Below are 9,861 nucleotides of genomic sequence, written 5' to 3' on the forward strand. Positions count from 1 at the left end.
ACCTGATTTGTGACCCAGTATGTGGTCTATTCTGGAAAAAGTTCCATGTGTGCTTGAGAAGAATGAGTATTCTGTTGTTTTAGGGTGGAATGTTCTGTAAATATCTATGAGGTCCATCTGGTCCAGTGTGTCATTCAAAGCTCTTGTTTCCTTGTTGATTTTCTGCTTAGATGATCTGTCCATTGCTGAGAGTGGAGTATTGAGGTCTCCTACAATTAATGTACTGTTATCAATATGACTCTTTATTTTGGTTAACAGTTGGCTTATGTAGATGGCTGCTCCCATGTTGGGGGCATAGATATTTACAATTGTTAGATCTTCTTGTTGGATAGACCCTTTAAGAATGATATAGTGTCCTTCTGTGTCTCTAACTACAGTCTTTAGTTTAAAATCTAATTTGTCTGATATAATAATTGCTACCCCAGCTTTCTTTTGAGGTCCGCTGGCATGGAAGATGGGTCTCCATCCCTTCACTTTCAGTCTGGATGTATCTTTAGGTTTAAAATGAGTCTCTTGTAGGCAGCATATGGATGGGTCCTGTCTTTTTATCTAATCTGCAACCCTGTGCCATTTTATGGGAGCATTTAGGCCATTCACGTTGAGAGTGATTATTGAAAGATATGAATTGTCGTCATGTTGCCTGTGAAGACGTTTTTATAGATTGTCCCTGTAAATTTCTGTTGTATATCACTCTTGGGGTCTTTCTCCTTTTATAGAACCCTCCTTAATATTTCTTGCAGGGCCGGCTTAGTGGTCACATATTCTTTCAGTTTCTGCCAGTTGTGGAAGCTCTGCATCTCTCCATCCATTCTAAATGACAGCCTTGCCAAATAAAGTATTCTTGGCTGCATGTTCTTCTCATTTAGTACCCTGAATATGTCTTGCCAGGCCTTTCTGGCTTGCCAAGTCTCTGTGGATAGGTCTGACTTATTCTGATGTTCCTCCCTCTGTATGTAAGGAATCTTTTCCCCCTAACTGCCTTTAAGATGGTTTCCTTGGTTCTAAGATTTGCAAGTTTTACTATTACATGCCAAAGTGTTAGCCTGTTTTCCTTGATCTTGGGAGGGGTCCTCTCTGCCTCTAGGATGCGAATGTTTATTTCATTCCCCAGATTAGTGAAGTTCTCAGCTACAATTTGCTCAAATACATCTTCTAGTCCTCTCTCTCTCCACTCCCTCCAGGATTCCAATTATTCTGACATTGGAATGCTTCATGGTGTCACTTATTTCTCTGATTCTATTTTCATGAATTCTGAGTTGTTTTTCCCTGGCCTCCTCTTTCCCCTTTTTATCTATTATATTGTCTTCCAGGTCGCTTATTCGTTCTTCTGCCTCACTTACTCTAGCTGTTAGAATATCTAGATTGGATTGGATCTCATTGATAGCATTTTTAAGTTCTGCCAATTCAACTTTCATTTCTGCCCTTAGAGACTCTATGTTGCCATTAATTGATTTCTCCATTCTAGCCATTGTCTTCACAATTGCCAGCCTGAATTCCATCTCCGACATCTTGGTTATATCTGCATCCGTTTGTAAATCTGCAGCATAAGTCATAATCTCTGAGTCTTTTCTATTTTGGGGGTTCCTCCTCCTAGTCATTCTGTTGATGGGTGTTTGAGGGAATGTATAGAGTCCAAATTATTGACCAGAACCCAAGCAAGATGCACGTGTTTTCTTGGGACCTTAGGGTTGCTGGCCTCTTGTTTTCCCAGCCAGTCTTCTGGGGGAGGGGCCTGCTGCGCTGTTACTCAGGCAGCCCTGTTTGGGCAGAGTTGCCCTGCCCCCCTGTGGTGGGGGATGGGCTCAGCAGAAATCAATTTGGGGGGCTTTTGTTCTCTGGAGGCTTTCCCTGGTGGCTCTCCATGTCTCTCCTGCGAGTCAGAGCAGAAGAAACCGTTTCCAACCCTCTGACTCAGAGCAGAGAGACCGCAGTCTGTTCTTCAGTGAGCTCTCCCGGCCACACCATCTCCGTTTCTATCTGTGCTGCTATAAACTGCAGCGTCCTGGGTTGTGCACCCCTCCGCAGCGCCCCCAGTCCTGCCTCCAGGTCGGGGCACGTCTCTGCCCTTTGTGCTTCTAGAACCGCCAGCTTCTCCCAGTTCCCACGCGCGACCCCGCCGCTCCAGGTTTCTGCCCCGGGGGGCTGCCCTAAAGTCCTTTCCCCACCACTACAGTCTGTGAGTCTGTGCCCCGTCCCCAGCGCGTGAGGCTGTCACTCACCAGCGGTGTAGGATCCCCACGGCCAGGCTCCCTCCCGCCGCCGTTTATCCTCCGATATCTACCCGCGGAATCACTGCTCCCCGCTTAGTACCTTGAAACCAACCGCCTGCGACATTCTGTTTGTAGAGATCCAGATCTTCTTACATCTCAGGCTGGTTTCGTGAGTGCTCAGAGTGGTCTGGTAGATATCCAGCTCAATTCCGGGGACCAGTTGAAATAGGGTCCCCATTGAAATAGGGTCCCCTACTCCTCTAATATCTTTCCTTCTCAGCCACACCCCAAAGTTTATAGCAGCATTACCAACAATAGCCAAACTATGGAAAAAGCCCAAATTTCCATCAACTGGTGAATGGCCAAAGAAGATATATATAAAATGGAATATTAACCACCAAAAAGAATGAAATCTTGCCCCTTGCAACAACATGGATGGAGCTAGAGTGTATTATGCTAAGTGAAATAAGTCAATCAAAGAAAGAAAAATACCATTTGATTTCACTCATGTGGAATTGAAGTAACAAAACAGATGAACATATGGAAAGGGGGAAGAAAGAGAGAGGGAAACAAACCATAAAATACTCTTAATTGAGGGTTGATGGAGAAAGGTGAGTGAGAGATGGACTAAATGGGTGATGGGTATTAAGAAGGGCACTTGTCACGTTGGAAACTAGGTTTTATACATAAGTGATGAATCACTAAATTTTCCTGAAACCAATATTACACTATTTGTTAACCAATTAGAATTGAAATAAAAATTTGAAAAAGAAAAAAACTTGAAAAGAAAAGTCCTCATTTTCTGACAAAAAATTAAGAGATGATGTCCAAAACTATTAAAATTGTGTGACATACACATCACATTAACAAAATGAATGATGAAAATCAAGTGATCATCTCAACAGATGCAGAAAAAGCATGTGACAAAATTCAACATCAATTTATGATAAAAATTCTCAACAAAGATATCAGGAGAATGTACTTTAACATAATAAAGGTCATTTATGGTAAGCCACCACTCATATTCAACATGAAAAACTGAAAACTTTTCTTCTAAGATCAGGAACAAGACAAGGATGCCCATTTTTGCCATTTTTATTCAACATAGTATTGGAAGTCCTAGCCAGAGCAATTCAGTCAAGAAAAAGAAATAAAAAGCATCCAAATTGGAAAGTAAGAAGTAAAACTGTCACTATTTGCAGATGACATGATTTTATATCTAGAAAATCCTAAAGACTCCACCCAGAAAGAGTTAGAATTTAAAAATTCAGTAAAGTTACAGGATACAAAATCAATATACAGAAATTTGTTGCATTTCTTATATACTAACAATGAACTACATGAAGAGAAATTAGGAAAACAATCACAATGACAATTGCATCTAAAATATAAAATATCTAGGAACAAATATAACCAAAGAGGTAAAAGACCTATACACTGAAAATTACAAGACACTGATGAAAGAAACTGAAGAAGACAAAGAAATGGAAAGATATTCTATGCTCATGGATTAGAAGAATGAAAATTGTTAAAATGTTCATACTGCCCAAAACAATTGACAAATTCAATGCAATCTCTAACAAAATTCCAATGACAGTTTTCACAGAAATAGAACAAACAATCCTGAAATTTCTATGGAACCACAAAAGATCCTGAACAGCCAAAGCAACATTGAGAAAGAAGTGGAAAGTTGGAGGCATCATGCTCCCTGATTTTATTTGGCTTTTTAACTTTTTATTTTAATTCCAGTTAGTTAACATATGGTGCTATATTAGTTTCAAGCGTACAATATAGTGATTCAACAATTCCACACTCCCTGATTTCAAACTATACTACAAAGCTTTAGCAATTAAAACAGTATGGTACTGGCATGAAGATAGGCAGATAGATCAATGGAATAGAACAGAAAGCCCAGAAATAAACATGTATGGCCAATTAATTTATGAAAAAGGAGGAAAGAATATACAATGGGGAAAAGACAGTCTTTGATAAATGGTGTTGGGAAAACTGAACAGCCACATGCAAAAGAATGAAATTAAAATACTATCTTAGACCACACACAACTATTAACTCAAAGTGAACTGAAAACTTGAAAGCCAGACCTGAAACAAAAAACTTCCTAAAAGAAAACATGGTCAATGGCCTTGGCAATGATTTTTTGGATCTGACTCCAAAAGCAAAGGCAATAAAAGCAAAAATGAACAAATGGGACTACATCAAACGAAAAAGCTTCTGCACAGCAAAGGAAACCATCAACAAAATGAAAAGCCAACATACCAAATGGGACAAAATACTTGCAAATCATATATCCAATAAGGGATTAATACTCAAAATATATAAAGAACTCCTACAACTCAAGAGCAAAATAACAAATAATCTAGTTTTAAAATGAGCAGAGGATCTGAACAGACATTTTTCCAAAGAAGACATACAGTGACCAACAAACACATGAAAAGATGCCCAACAGTCTTTTTTCGTGGCCTAGCATAGCCATGTCTCATGGTCCCAAGAAGCATCTGAAGCATGTACCAGCTCCAAAGCATTGGACACTGGATAAACTGACTGGTGTGTTTGCCCCTCATCCATCTACTGGTCCCCATAAACTGAGAGAATGTCTCCCTCTCACCATTTTCCTAAGGAACAGACTTAAGTATGCCCTAACAGGAGATGAGGTAATGATCTGTATGCAGTGTTTTATTAAGATTGATAGCATGGTGTGAACTGATATAACCTACCTTGCTGGTTTTATGGATGTCATCAGCATTAACAAGACTGGGGAGAATTTCCATCTGATCTATGACACCAAAGGTCACTTGGCTGTTCATCAGATTACACCTGAGGAGGCCAAGTATAAGTTGTGCAAAGCAAGAATGATCTTTGTGGGGACAAAAGGAATCCCCCATCTGATGACCCATGATGTCTGCACCATCCACTATCCAATCCCCTCCTCAAGGTGAATGACACCATTCAGTAATCTTCCCACCAAATCTGGGAAGATTACTGATTTCATCACATTTGATGGTAATCTGTGTATGGTGACTGAGAGTGCTAACCTGGAAAGTATTGGTGTGATCACCAAAAGAAAAGGATACCTTGGTTCTTTTGATATAGTTCATGTGAAAGATGCCAATGGCAACAGATTTGCCATCCAGCTCTCCAACATTTTTGTTATTGGCAAAGGCAACCAACCATGGATTTCTCTTCCCCATGGAAAGGGTATCTGCCTCACCACTGCTGAAGAGAGATACAAGAGACTGGTGGCCAAACAGAGCAGTGGGTAAAATGGTCTCTGGGTGATGTGGTTAAGTCTTTAAACTTAAAAATAATACAGGAAAGAAAGAAAGAGAGAGAGAGAAAGAAAGAGAGACGAAAGAAAGAAAGAAAGAAAGAAAGAAAGAAAGAAAGAAAGAAAGAAAGAAAGAAAAGAAAGAACAGAAAGAAAAGATGCTCAACATCAGCAATCATCAGGAAGATGCACATCAAACCACAATGAGATACAGCCTCCCATCTTTAGAATGGTTATTATCAAAAAGACAAGAAATAATAAGTGTTAGCAAGGATAACAGCATTGCAGCATTATTTACATTAGTCAAGATATGAAAACAATCTCTGTCCCCATGGATGGGTGAATGGATAAAGATGTGATACACACACACACACACACACACACACACACACATACACACACACACACTAGAATACTACTCAACCATAAAAAAGAATTAAATCTCGCCATTTTCAACAACATGGATGGATCTTGAAGGAATTATACTAAGTGAAATAAGTCAAAGAAAGACCTTATGATTTCACTTATATGTGGAATCTAAAAACAAACAAATGAACGAACAAACAAACAAACAAACAAAACACATAGATCCAGAGAACAGTGGTTGCTAGAAGGGAGGGGGTCAGGGAATGAGCGAAATCAGTGAAAGGGGTCAAAAGGTACAAATGTCTAATTAAAAAATAAATAGCCATAGGGATGTAATATACAGCATGGTGACTATAGTCAATAATACTGTAGTGCATACTTGAAAGTCACCAAAAGAGTAAATCCTAAAAGTTCTAATCACAAGAAAAAAAATTTTTTGTAACTTCGTATGGTGACAGTTGGTAACTAGACTTATTGAGGTGATCATTTCACAATGTATACAAATATTGAATCACTATGTTGTACACCCAAAACTAAAATAATGTTATATACCAATTATATCTGTCTAAAAATAAACAAAATAAATGCAAATACACACACATAATTGTGTGACATAAACATATTTAGTTAGGTGACAGTTGTCACCTCTGAAGCTAGGATTTGGGATTGAATGGGATGGAATAGATGACTATATTTTTTTTTCATTTTAAGCCTTAATGCATATATTACTTTAATTGAAATATTAATTTTTTAAATAATTTTCAAAAATAAAGGTAGCCCTGGTTCTCTCTCTCTCAGAAAGAAAAGTGAGTTCCCAGCTAGGTGCCTCCAAAGGGGCTGACTAGTGAACTAGGTGGATAAGGGGGTGAGGAGCCTCCTGAATAGGGCATCCCAATGAAAACAGAGCCAGACAGTCAACTGGACCCAGTGGTAGAGACTTAGTCCTCAGAAGCCAAGGAGAGTCCACCTCATGCATAGCATACAGGTTGTCCCTTAGAACTTTCTCACCCCAAATCCCCATTGAACTCCTGCCTGAAGGTTATGGAAAGGAGAAGTGCAGCTGATCCTTGAACAACATGGGTTTGAACTGCACAAGTCGTCTACTTACACGTGGAAGTTTGTCAATAAATACAATATAGTACTGTAAATGTATTTTCTCTCCCTTACGGTTTTCTTAATAACGTTTCTTTTCTCTAGGTTACTCTATTGTAAAAACACAGTATATAATACATATAACATACAAACCATGTGTTAACTGACTATGCTATCAATAAAGCTTTTAGTCAATAGCAGGCAATGAGTAGCTAAGTTTTGGGGGAGTCAAAAGTTAAACACAGATTTTCAACTGCACAGGAGGGGAGGAGAGGGGACGAGTGCCCCTAACTCCACACTGTTTAAGGGTCAACTGTATAAGCAAAAAATACAGGAACAAATTCACTAAGAACTATGTAGGGGCACTCAGCCCAAAGACAGCTTGGTCTTAGAATCCCACTCATTGAATGTGTCCTGAAAGTGGGGAAATCTCTGGCATGGACCCTTCCCCACGTGGGCACCTTGAGAGCTCCAGCACATTGGAGCAGCATCCAGAAAGAGACTGAGGTGCTAGAAGAAATGGATGTGCCTTCAGAGACTAATCAGAGCAGGGCAGTGTAAACGGAGTGCCAACTGATCTTGTTCACGAGGCACATGTCAGGTACCTCCTGAGGACTCTCCAAATCCCCCTGGGCATTTTGCAGTCACCCAATAGGCTGTGTAAGCAGATGCAGTGACACCGGTAAGTTCAGTATCTGCCTATTTATATAGCCCTGTGACCCCTGTGAGCTGGCGACCTGAAAAAGCAATCTTCCTGAATGAGGTACAAATGTGCCAGTGCAGGCATCTGGCTCCGGCACAGAATTTTACCTGACCAGCTTGGAGTGCTCTTGCCATGGGCAGGCTTCCCAAATAATACCAATCAGAGAGAACATAATGCTAAGCAACTGCCCACGCCCCTTAAAAACTTTCAGGACACCACTCATGAGCTGTCACCCCTCAGACAGCTCCACTAAGTCTGAGAAAGGGGTCGTGACCAGGGGGCAAGTCCACAGCTGCTAGCTCCACGGTCTGAGACCCACAGCTTAAGAAGAACAAGGGACCCTGGTGACATGAGCTCTCAGCTTTAGTGTCTGCTTTTCTCCATGGCCAGACCCTTCATTTTCACCCCTGGACACATCCTCACCTTGAAGAGTCAAAGCCAAGGAAGGCATGCTCTTGACGCTTCGGTACCAAGGAGGAAGCTCCCATCACTTCCTGGGAAGCAAAGCAGCATTTCTGTGCCTCTTCCCTTCCTCTGCTGGTTCTGTTGTTACAACGCATAAGGGGAATTTTCCCCTTGAGGATCATTTCCATTTCTCTAACAGCAGGGCCTCTCAGAGACCTCATTTAAGCCCCTAACCTGCCCTTTCCAGCCTAGATACTCCACACCACACATCCCATCATTCAATGATACAGCCTCTCCTAAGCAAGGTCCCCTATTGTTTTGCATAAGTTGATCCTTTTCCTCCAGCTAGACATTCCAGAACAGCAAGGATCAACCTTAGACATCTATTCTATAGTCCCCAAAGCACCCGTCCTAGCCTAATAAATAAGCTGGCACTCAATAAATACGTCTTCACTAATGTTTCAACTCAAATGGCTAGTTTCATAAGGAAGCTGATAATGGGCTTGTTGGGGGCGGGGGGGAACAAACAGAAAAATTTACAGGTCCTTCAAAGTGTTTTTGATATCCTCTCCTTCTTTTTCAGCCCCTTGCACAAGCCCCCGCATGCTAAAAACACATAAATAAGAGTCTAATAGAAGCCAGACGTTGAAAATAACATATTTTCAGGAGATTTTTTTTTAACAAAGCTTGGACGCCTGTGCAGGCTGTAAATTTACAGTTGATGATCTTCTGCCAGAAGTTCTTTTGGGTGCTTACAGCTGTGAAATACAATCTTTAGTTGACTACACAACCCCTTCATGCTCCCAGTCTGATTCCAACAGCCCATATTCCTGACAACAAAACTCATCACAACAATAATAAAATAACAAGAATATTTATTTGGATTTACACACCACCTTTCACCTAAGGGTCCCTGAGCAACTCCAAACACAGCTAAAATGGTTCCAAACCATGTACCTCTCCAACTTGGATTTAGAAGCTAAAAAAGGAGTCAGTCTGCTGTGTGTAATTCCTTGGCAAAAATCATACACTTTTCCATAAATGGAAACAGTGAGTCCTGGCTCTTCTTCAATAATCTTCTCTACCCTCCTGACACCTTTCTTCTTTGCTGAGAAAAAAAACATTGGCATAATCAAGATCCTGCCTTTAAATTTTATTGTTTTGTGCTTTGAAGATTTTTTTTTTTGCAAAAGGTAAGTATACTATAAAAATTAAGTGTCTTTCTACTTTGCAAGATTCATTGAAATAACTTTTATTTCGGATACCTAGAGAATTGGGAAATACCCTCTCTTTTCCATTTCCTTATTTTTTTCAAACTTGCATTTTTATTTCTTCATGAACTATAGCTATTTCTTTTGTTTTAAGATTTTATTTATTTATTTGAGATAGAGAGAGAGAGCATGAGGGGGCAGGGGAGAAGCAGACTCCTCGCTGAGCAGGGAGCCTAATACGGGGCTCGATCCTAGGACCCTGGGATCATGACCTGAGCTGAAGGGCAGATGTTTAACCAACTGAGCCACCCAGATGCCCTCAATTATAACTATTTCTTTACTTGTTTATCCTCCTCTGCTACAGTGGGAGATTTTTTTTAAAAATAAGACCTATATATTTGTACCCTTTCTATATATTTGTACCCTTTCTTTTTGTATGCCAATTTCTCTCAGTGCCATGTGCACAGAGTATATAGATCTGTGATGAACGGACTTGTTTCTGAGTTGCATCCATAATTTAAATTTTTTCTTAAATATATTATATTATAATTAATATATATTACATGATATATTTACATATAATATATA

At 40.0% G+C, this 9,861-nt stretch overlaps 1 pseudogene; it reads left to right on the forward strand.

Moving 5' to 3' along the window:
• Positions 1 to 4,702: 4,702 nt before the first annotated feature.
• LOC114213062 (small ribosomal subunit protein eS4, X isoform-like) lies at positions 4,703 to 5,491 on the forward strand (annotated as a pseudogene).
• Positions 5,492 to 9,861: the final 4,370 nt, after the last annotated feature.

The sequence above is a fragment of the Eumetopias jubatus genome, unplaced genomic scaffold (genome assembly GCF_037043125.1).
Source record: "Eumetopias jubatus isolate StellerSeaLion01/CBP00866 unplaced genomic scaffold, mEumJub1_p1.0 scaffold_6, whole genome shotgun sequence".
NCBI classification, from domain to species: Eukaryota; Metazoa; Chordata; class Mammalia; order Carnivora; family Otariidae; genus Eumetopias; species Eumetopias jubatus.